General features: G+C 35.5%; 1 non-coding gene across 1 annotated transcript; it reads left to right on the plus strand.

Annotated features, from left to right (window-relative positions):
* The first annotated feature begins 9786 nt into the window (after positions 1–9786).
* Positions 9787–9893, plus strand: LOC121230198 (small nucleolar RNA R71). Its single transcript, XR_005928145.1, has one exon. It is a non-coding gene; the product is annotated as a small nucleolar RNA R71 (small nucleolar RNA).
* Positions 9894–10207: the final 314 nt, after the last annotated feature.

Here is a 10207-nt window from a genome sequence, read left to right on the forward strand (position 1 = left end):
TCACGTGAATAAATCAAAATATCATCAATTAAAATAACAACAAATTGATCTCGATAGGGTCTAAAAATTCTATTCATCAAATCCATAAAAATAGCAGGTGCATTCGTTAATCCAAAAGGAAAAACTAAAAATTCATAATTCCCGTACCTCGTTCTAAAAGTAGTTTTCAAAATGTCAGAGTCCTTTACTCGTAACTGGTAGTAACCCGATCTCAGATCTACCTTAGAAAACACAGTAGCACCTTTCAACTGATCCAATAAATCATCAATTCTAGGCAGAGGGTATTTGTTCTTTACTATCACTTTATTAAGCTGTCGGTAATCAATACACATTCTCATTGTGCCATCTTTCTTTTTCACAAACAGAACAGGAACACTCCATGGTGAACAACTCGATCTAGCAAACCCTCAATCAGTCAATTCTTGCAACTGAGATTTTTAATTCCTTTAACTCGGACAGAGCCATTCTATATGGAGCTATTGAAATCGGAGTAGTACCAGGTACTAATTCAATGCCAAACTCAACTTCTTGAATCGGAGGTAAACCCGATAGTTCTTCAGGAAACACATCAGAGAATTCATGGACAACAGACACTGATTCAACTTTCTTATCATTCACTTTTGAATCTAACACATAAGCTAAGTAGGCTTCACAACCTTTCTTTACATATTTATGTGCTTTCATTGTAGATATCACGGCTGGTAGTCCATTCATATCACTAGACTCAATTCAAATTATCTCATCATTCTTACACCTTAAATCAATGACTTTTCGTTTGCAATTCACAATAGCTTCATGCAAAGTCAACCAGTCTATTCCCAGAATTATATCAAATTCGTCGAAAGGCAAAAGCATCATATCAGCAGGAAAACAAATATCTCGAATCAATAACGGGCAATTCTTACAGACTTTATCAACCAAAACACTTTTGCCTAAGGGGTTCGATACTCTAATTACGAATTTAGTAGACTCTACAGGCAAAGTCTTACTGTGCACTAATTTCATACAGATATAAGAATGTGTTGATACAGGATCTATCAATTCAATCAAGAAGTATCATAGAGAATAAAAGTACCAGTAATCACGTCTAGAGACGAGGCTTCCTTATAAGCTTGGATAACGTAGGCTCTGGCAGGTGCTCTAGCCTCAGATCTAACAGCAGTATCCCCAGTAGCTCTTTGACCACCACTTACATTTCTCAAATTTCTGGAAGGTCTACCTCTAGCTGAGGTATTACTCGGTCTCGGATTCTGTACGTTCTCTTGCTCAACAGGTTCAAAACAATCTCTTACAAAATGATCTAGAGATCCACATCGAAAACATGCTCAGTCATTCAATCTACAATTTCCCGGATGTCTTTTACCACAGTGTTTACATTTAGGTCTCTCAAATCGGACATTTCTGACACTTGCAACAGAAGTAGCAGGAGTTCTAAAATTAGAATACGATCTAACTCAATCTCGATTCAAATGTCCTATATCATCCTTTGAATGGCTATAGTCATCCTAGAATTTTTTTGACATAGATTGAAATGATCTACTCGAAGATCTATTTCTAGCATCTTTAGCTTCAGAATCAGCTTTTCTTTTCTCTTTACTTAATTCTTCAGCTTTACATGCTCGCTCAACGAGCACTACCATTTCTTTAATTTCCAAAATCCCATCTAACTGACGAATATCTTCGTTTAGTTCATCTTTAAATCTTTTGCACATTATTGCATCATTAGATACACATTCCCGAGCATACTGGCTAAATCTCACAAATTCACATTCGTATTTAGTAACAGACATACGACCCTGTTTAAGCTCGAGAAACTCTTTACATTTCTGATCAATGAATCTCTGACTGATATATTTCTTCCAGAATTCAAATTGAATGAAATCCCACATAACCTGTTCACTCGGGACTACAGATATTAAAGTTTACACCAATCATACGCCGTATCACTCAGAAGTGAAACGACACATTTAACACATTCCTCAAGACTCAGAGACATTTCATCAAACACTCGTATTGTATTCTCTAACCAAAATTGGCTCTTTCAGTATCATCATTCGTTGTAGCTCGGAACTCTTCGGCCCCATACTTTCTAATCTTGTCAACCGGTGGTGTACTCAACTGTACTAGATTCACTTGTGGCATATCAGGAGTTTGAGGAGGATTGACCGGGGGTGGAGGTTGTTGTACAGTCGGATTGGTTCTAATGTATTGGGTGAACCATTCATTCATCATCTGATAAAAGGCTTGCTTAGCCTCACCATCACAGGTACTCGTAGCCAGTCTAGATTCAGTTTGCACTTTCCCTTGCGCGGGAGCAGGCGCATTGCTTTCTACATCGTCAGCTACAGCTCTATCGGGATCCATTTGCTATATAAAAGCACATTTCAAAGTCAGGAGCCATCATACCATCATAGATTCAGATATATGACATGTGTAGCTAGACTCACATACGCTATGGTGGTCCTAGAACTGACTAAACCATAGCTCTGATACCAATTAAATATAACACCCTTAACTCGTAATCGACATCGGATTAGGGTTACGAGGCATAATATATACACATCAAAACTTAATACATAGACCTTCTAGCCTATACATGCCATACTTTAAAATATTTACACTTTCAAAAGTACCAAAATGAGATCAATAATGTGGTCACGATCCTCGACTATCCCTGAGCTTTCAGTAGCTACGATAACTATAAAACAGACAGTAAACACACAGAGTAAACTATAAAGAGCTTAGTAAGCCAAATACAATTGGTCTAACTACTAAAGCATATAAGTATTCAACTGTATAGATTCATAACCATTTCATAGAATAATTCATAAACTTAATCATGCTCTTTTGTTTACATATATGTCATGCTTCACTTCCATACATATTTCACAGAGACAGAGTTTTTCATATCCAGAAATTTAGTATGATACAAATGTACCTGCATAGGTTACACATTTTATATACTCAATCTCAAATTCCGTACGCTATCATCAGACGGGTCAAAATTGATACAGATGCTCATAAACAAGTACAATGCCGACGTCCTAGACGTGGTTTTACATGTAATTCAATATCGATGCCTCTGTCCTAGACAGGGTCTTACACGAAATCAGATACGATGCTAATGTCCCAGACATGGTCTTATACGTAAATCTCAATCGAGGCCTGTGTGCCAGACATGGTTTTACACGATGTATCAGACAGATGTCCACTTTTCTTAGAAACATATAAAGCTTTTCAGATATTAACATATTATCATACTTTACTGCAAAGATATTCATCAGTCACTCAAGGCCATCCAATAAAGATTACAGTTTATATGTAAAGAATTTATTTCAATTAACACGTAATTGTAATTTGACTTACCTTGGACAGATTTTCAGATACAACGAGTTGACTATTCAACTATTTTGGACTTCCCCCGATCTAAGTCCGATTTTCTTTGTTCATGATCTAATAAAATATAAATTCAACCATTCAATCATTGATTTCATTCAAAATAATCCATGAACACATATTTAGGGCACTTTGCATTTTAGCCCTTACATTTTCACACTTTGACAATTTAGTCCATTTTTACAAAATCACAAATATGCAAAATTCACCAAGACTATAGCTTGGCCGAATATACATGGCTTCTATACCAGCGCAAATAACATGTTTAATTCACAATTCAGTCCTTCAAAACCTCATTTTCACAAATTAGCCCAATTAGCTCTATTTTATCAAAATTCAAAGACAAAACTTATACATCATCTACCAAGCCTTCATAATTTATCAAAAAACATTCCAAAACTCATGATATCAACAATGGCATCTCATGAAATCTTTAACAAAAATAGAAATTCAGACATAGGTTTTGAACAACACGAAGCAACGATCAAAGAAACATAGAAATTATCAAAAATCGATCAAAAGAACTACCTAATTGATGCTTGCAAGTGCCGAAACCCTAAAGCTCTTTTTCTTTTATTTTTTCCTTTGATTTTCAATAAACATCCCCCATTATGAACACATTTCATGTTTTATTTTTATTTAATTATACATTATAAACCATTTTCCAATTTTGTCCTTTAGTTAACAAATAAAAATTCCATCTACTAGGGTCCATACTTGTTTATGCATTAGTACAATGGTCCTATTGACATGCATGGACCTTTATTTTAAAAGCCAAACCAAATAAGTGCTTTAACATTTAGCATTCAATTTTTACACTTTATGCGATTTAATCATTTTTCATAATTAAGCACAGAAACAGACAAATTAAATCACAGAAATTTTGCAGATATAAATTCACATATCTCAGACACAAAAAATAATATTAAAATATTTTTTAGACTGGAGTTTGTGGTCACGAAACCACTATTCTGACTAGGGTCAAAACCAGACTGTTACAACATATACGGAAAAGGAAAGGATCTTCTCAAAAATAGTTTTTCACATCAGTAAAGAATCATTTCTTTTGCTGATGTGTCAACCCTTTTGGTGTAACGTTAGCAGCTAAATAATTCGCAATGTCTGCAAACCAAGGTTCGTCAGAGTCAGATATAGCAAAGAGTTGTTCTTCAGGGAATGAGTCATTTATCTCATGTTCATCAAGGTCATTGATATGTGGGATTTCTAATCTAGATAGATGATCTACTGTAAGATTTTTTGCTCCCTTCTTATCTTGAATTTCTAAACCAAATGCCTACAATAATAAAATCCATCTTATTAGTCGAGGTTTTGCATCTATTTTGTAAGGAGGTATCGAAGTGCTGAATGGTCAGTGTAAACAACAACTTTAGATAATATTAAATGTTGTCTAAATTTATTGAATGCAAAAACCCCAGCCATCAATTCTTTCTCAGTCGTTCCTTGTGCGGCTGTCAATGTCTTGCTAGCATAATAGATTGGTTGAAAATGCTTGTCTTTTCGCTGTCCAAGAACCGCACCTACTTCAAGATCACTCGCATCACACATTAGCTCAATGGGTAAATTCCAATCAGGTGCAACTACAATTGGAGCATTAATTAATTTATCCTTAAGAGTATTAAATGCTTCTAAACATTCCTGATTGAAATTGAAAGGCATATCTTTTTCTAGTAAATTCATTAAAGGCTTAGCTATTTTAGAAAATTTTTAATAAATCTTCTATAAAATCCAGCATGACCTAAAAAGTTTCGAATAGCCTTAATTGAATTAGGGGGAGGCAATTTCTCAATAGTTTCAACTTTTGGTTTGTCAACCTCGATCCCCTTGTTAGAAATTTTATGACCTAACACAATCCTTTCACGAACCATGAAGTCCTCACATCTCATTAGGACTCATTTTAAAATTTTAAGGCAAAGATGGAAAGAGTTACCGAATACTAAGAAGTCATTCATAAGTACCTCCATAGTGTCTTCTATGAGTTCATCAAAAATGGCCAACATGCATCGCTAAAAAGTAGTAGGGGCATTATATAAACCAAAAGGCATTCGTCGATAAGCAAACGTACCGTATGGACATGTAAATGTCATTTTCTCTTGGTCCTCAAGAGCTATTGGGATTTGGAAGCAACCAGAGAGTCCATCTAGGAAGCAATAATACATATGCCCAGATAATCTTTCCAACATCTGATCAATGAATTGTAAGGGAAAGTGATCTTTTTTTATGGCATCGTTCAATTTCTTATAGTCAATGCGAACTCTCCATCTCATGACTGTTTGTGTTGGGATCAATTCATTCTTCTCATTAGCCACAGCAGTCATGCCTCCTTTCTTAGGGACAACCTGCACAGGACTCGCCCAAGAACTGTTAGAAATAGGATAAATAATTCCAGCACCTAGAAGTTTAATAACCTCAGCTTTTACGAATTATTTCATGTTAGGATTTAGTTTTCTTTGAGCTTGCACGCAAGGTTTATATTCATCTTCCATTAAAATTTTATGTGTGCAAAAGGAAGGGTTGATCCTTCTTATGTCAGTAATCTTCAAAGCTATAGCTCTTTTATGCTCCATCAATACTTGAAGTAATTTGTCTTTTTCGATGGGCTGTAAACCTGAAGCAATGATCATTGGTAATGTGGAATTATTTCCAAGAAACGCATATTCTAGGTGATTTGGTAGTTGCTTCAATTCCAATTTAGGAGGTTCTTTAACAGAGGGTTTTAATTTTAATTCATTATTTACTTTAATACCCTCATAACTCTTCCATCTCAGTGAAGGCTCATTAGAATTTAATTCAGCTTTTGTCTTACCTATCACAAAATCATCGTCATTTACCTCCTCTCCTTGGGCTAGACATAGTTCCAACGTGTCCTTATGTGATACGAACTCGCCTCGGAATGGTTTGAGTTGTAATAGTTGCCCGATCAATAAATTGGGTAAGTTTGAACGGTTTGCAAAATTGGGGATGAAAACAAGGAATATAGGTTCAAATGGCTAGTTTCGTAATGGATATGGAAGCAAGTTGATGGTTTGATTCAAGAAGGCTGAAAGAGGGATGGTTAAATAGCTATCAAAGGGATCATACAAAGGTTAAAGGAAACTTGGTGATAGGTGGATGAAAATCGGCTAAGGCCAAGATTGAACCAACGTTATAGGAAAAGTTGACCCGAATCTTAAAATAGGCACTTAGGTCAACAAGAGAATCTTGACTCGCTAACTATAGAGAGTTAGGAACCAAAGATATATTTTGAACGCCACACCGAAGGTGATAAGTTCGGAATAAAACAAAGGAAAAATAGATGCCTCGAGACGAAATCCCGATAAGTCAAATCAGTCCTAAAGTGAATAAAGAGAATTGAATTCTCACTAGAACAATTAAGTTCATATAAGTAGCAAAGTATAAAAATGTCTAACCTTTACAAATGAAAGTTAACAAATATTTATAGCCTAAAACATGGTAAACCGAATGGCCTCAAAAACTAGCTAAATGGTCACTGAATTCAACCTTTAAATGAGCTGAAATTTCCAGAAAAATTCAGGAAAATTATAGGATGCTTCCTCCAGCGTTAAGAACGTATTTGGACAGCTTCCAAGGTGTCTTCATGCAGCTAGAATCATTAAAAATAAAGGTAAGCTGATCAGCCACCTAGAAAACCGAATGGTCACCTTGTAATTCATCTAGAAGAGTTGAAAATTTCTTAGAAGTTGCCAAGAAAGTTCCTTGAAGTTTCCTCATCAGCTGAAAAATTAATGAGCTGAAAAATCTTGTAATATTTGGCCAAAGAAGGTGCATGATATTAAATATATTGCTTTGACCAGCTGGATAGGCTTGGGTAGCTTAAATGCTCCTTGAGGACACCAATAGTCGATAGATATAGAAGCTAAATGTGAGCAGCTGAATGGAATTAATTATAATAGCCATGTCTCTTATTATTCCCGAAAAAGCACCTAAAGATACTTAAACAGTAGCTGGCCTTTTAATTCAGCTTGGAACATTGAATATTCAGCCACCTTTTGACCGAATGGCTATTTGGGAACACCAACTAGCAGCCTTCAAGCATTAATCACGTTTCTTGCTCCTAGGTTGTTCATGCACCAGCAGCTCTTTAATGTATTAATCACGTTTCATGCTCCTATGCACCAGCAACTCAATTAATGTGCCGTCCATGCCTTGTTCACTAATTAATTTGGCTGTAGCAAGAAGCACATTAAATTAGGCATGCTTGCTTCTTTAATGTCAAAAATAGCTACACATTTAAACCAAAATTAATCAGCTTTGAACATATTAAATTGGCAGCAAATTTAAACCACATTCGGCTGGACAAGAAATAAATGTGTCCTAAACTAAGTCAAGTTAAATGGCTGTACTAAAACAAATTAAAACATGTTCCAATTTAGACATTAATTTTAGTTGGAACATATTAAAACCAATTATTAAGCTAAACATAATTATGAGCTAAGCAAATTAACTAATTTAACTAACACATTTAAACATAATTAAAAATGTCCAGATTTTAATTTATTAAAAATAACACAACCAAATATTGAGCTGATTTAATTTAATTTAACTAGACTCAATTAATTTATTCCAGCAACTAATAAAATGCTTAAATTAAAATAAACTAGAAAAAAAAGAGCAAACAAGCTCATTGAGCTATAATCGGGCTGAATTGAGATCGTTGAAATTTAAGATCAGGCTTCATTTTGAACTTGGGCCCCTCGAACTTAGGCCATGCTCGATATTGTCAAATTGTGTCAAACCATGATACGTCGGGATTCGTATCATTATGTATGATTTCTTGTAAAGAATCTTGAGTAGCATGATCAATAGAATCAATAAAATAATAGGAGTCATCTTTTTCTTTAGAAAATCTCATGGCATCATAAATTTTAAAAATAATCTCTTCGTCACCTACCCTAAGCACAAGTTTACCGTCACCCACATCAATAACAATCCTAGCAGTGGCTAAAAATGGGCGTCCTAAAATTAAAGGCACCTCAACATCCTCATCCATGTCAAGCATAACAAAATCAATAGGGAATATGAATTTATCTACTTTTATGAGTACATCTTTAATAATTCCCCTAGGATATTTAACAGATCTATCAGCTAGTTGAATACCTATCCTAGTAGGTTTTGGCTCTCCAAGGCCAAGTTGCTTGAACATTTTGTAAGGCATCAAATTAATGCTAGCGCCTAAATCAGCTAGTGCCTTTTCAACATTTAAACTACCAATTAAGCAGGGAATAGTAAAACTTCCTAGATCTTTCAGTTTGGTTGGCAGTTTATTTTGGAGTATGGCTAAGCATTCCTCGTTGAGTTCTACTGTAGACAACTCTTCAAACTTCCTCTTATTTGTTAGAAGCTCCTTCAAAAATTTTGCGTATGTAGGCATCTGCGAGATAGCTTCAACAAAAGGTAACTTAATATGCAACTATTTAAAAAGTTCAAGAAATTTACCGAATGTGCATCCATGCGGTCTTTCTTCAACTTTGCTGGATACGGGATTGGTGGTTTATATTCCCTCAGCACCAGTTTTTTATTGTTTTCGGGTTTTACCTCCTCATCTTCATTTCTGCCAGCTTCTTCTGGCAGCTTCATTTCAAATTCATCTAACACTTTCCCATTCCTTAGTGTAACTGCTTTCACATGCTCTTTTGGATTGGGTTCGATGTTACTAGGTAGACTCCCTAGTGGTCTTTTTGAAATCATCTTAGCCTGCTGTCCTATTTGATTCTCAAGCCCTTGAATTGATGCTTGCTGATTTTTAAGTGCAGCTTCAGTGTTCTGAAAATAGGTTTCCGCTACTGAAATAAACTTTGTCATCATCTCCTCAAGGTTCGGCTTTTTTTCTTGCTGGTAAGGTTATTGTTGGAAGCCTAGAGGGGGTGGTGTCTCTGATTCCCTTGGCCTCCCCATGAGAAATTTGGGTGGTTCCTCCAACCTGCATTGTAAGTGTTACTGTAACGATTATTTTGAGGTCGAGGATTATTACCCATATAGTTCATTTTCTCATTCTCCATGTTGGGGCCATAGGGTAGTTATTCTGAATTGCTCATTCCACCTCCACTTGTATCGTACTGCATTACTAGATGTACCTGCGTAGAACCAAATAAACCATCAATCTTTTTATTTAAGAGTTCTACCTGATTTGAAAGCATAGTAACCAAGTCGTTCTTAAAAACGCTGGCTGCTTTGGTAAGCTTTTTCCTCATGACTTGCCACTGATAATTGTTCAGTGACATCTCCTCTATGAACTCATAAGCCTCTTCAGGTGTCTTATTATTGATGGTTCCACCAGCAGCTGCATCGATCATTTGTCTAGTTGAGGGATTCAAATTGTTGTGGAAAGTTTGAACCTGTAGCCAAAGAGGTAACCCATGGAGAGGGCATCTTCTCAATAAATCTTTGTATCTCTCCTATGCATCATAAAGTGTTTTTAAATCCATCTGTACAAAAGAAGAGATATTATTCCTTAGCTTTTCCATTTTAGCCGGCGAAAACTATTTAAGCAAAAAATTTTCGATCATTTATTCCCAAGTAGTAATTGACCCTCTTGGTAACGAGTTCAACCACTATTTAGCCTTATTTCGTAATGAAAAGGGAAATAACCGAAGGCGAATGGCATCGTCAGAAACACCATTAATCTTAAAGGTGTCGTAGAATTATAGATAATTTGCTAAGTGATAATTGGATCCCTATCTTACAAACCATCAAACTGAACAAACTGTTGTATCATTTGAATTGTGTTAAGTTTCAGTTCAAAATTATTTGCAGCAACTGCAGGTCTAACTAT

Source organism: Gossypium hirsutum, chromosome A05 (assembly GCF_007990345.1).
Source record: "Gossypium hirsutum isolate 1008001.06 chromosome A05, Gossypium_hirsutum_v2.1, whole genome shotgun sequence".
In the NCBI taxonomy this organism is placed as follows: domain Eukaryota; kingdom Viridiplantae; phylum Streptophyta; class Magnoliopsida; order Malvales; family Malvaceae; genus Gossypium; species Gossypium hirsutum.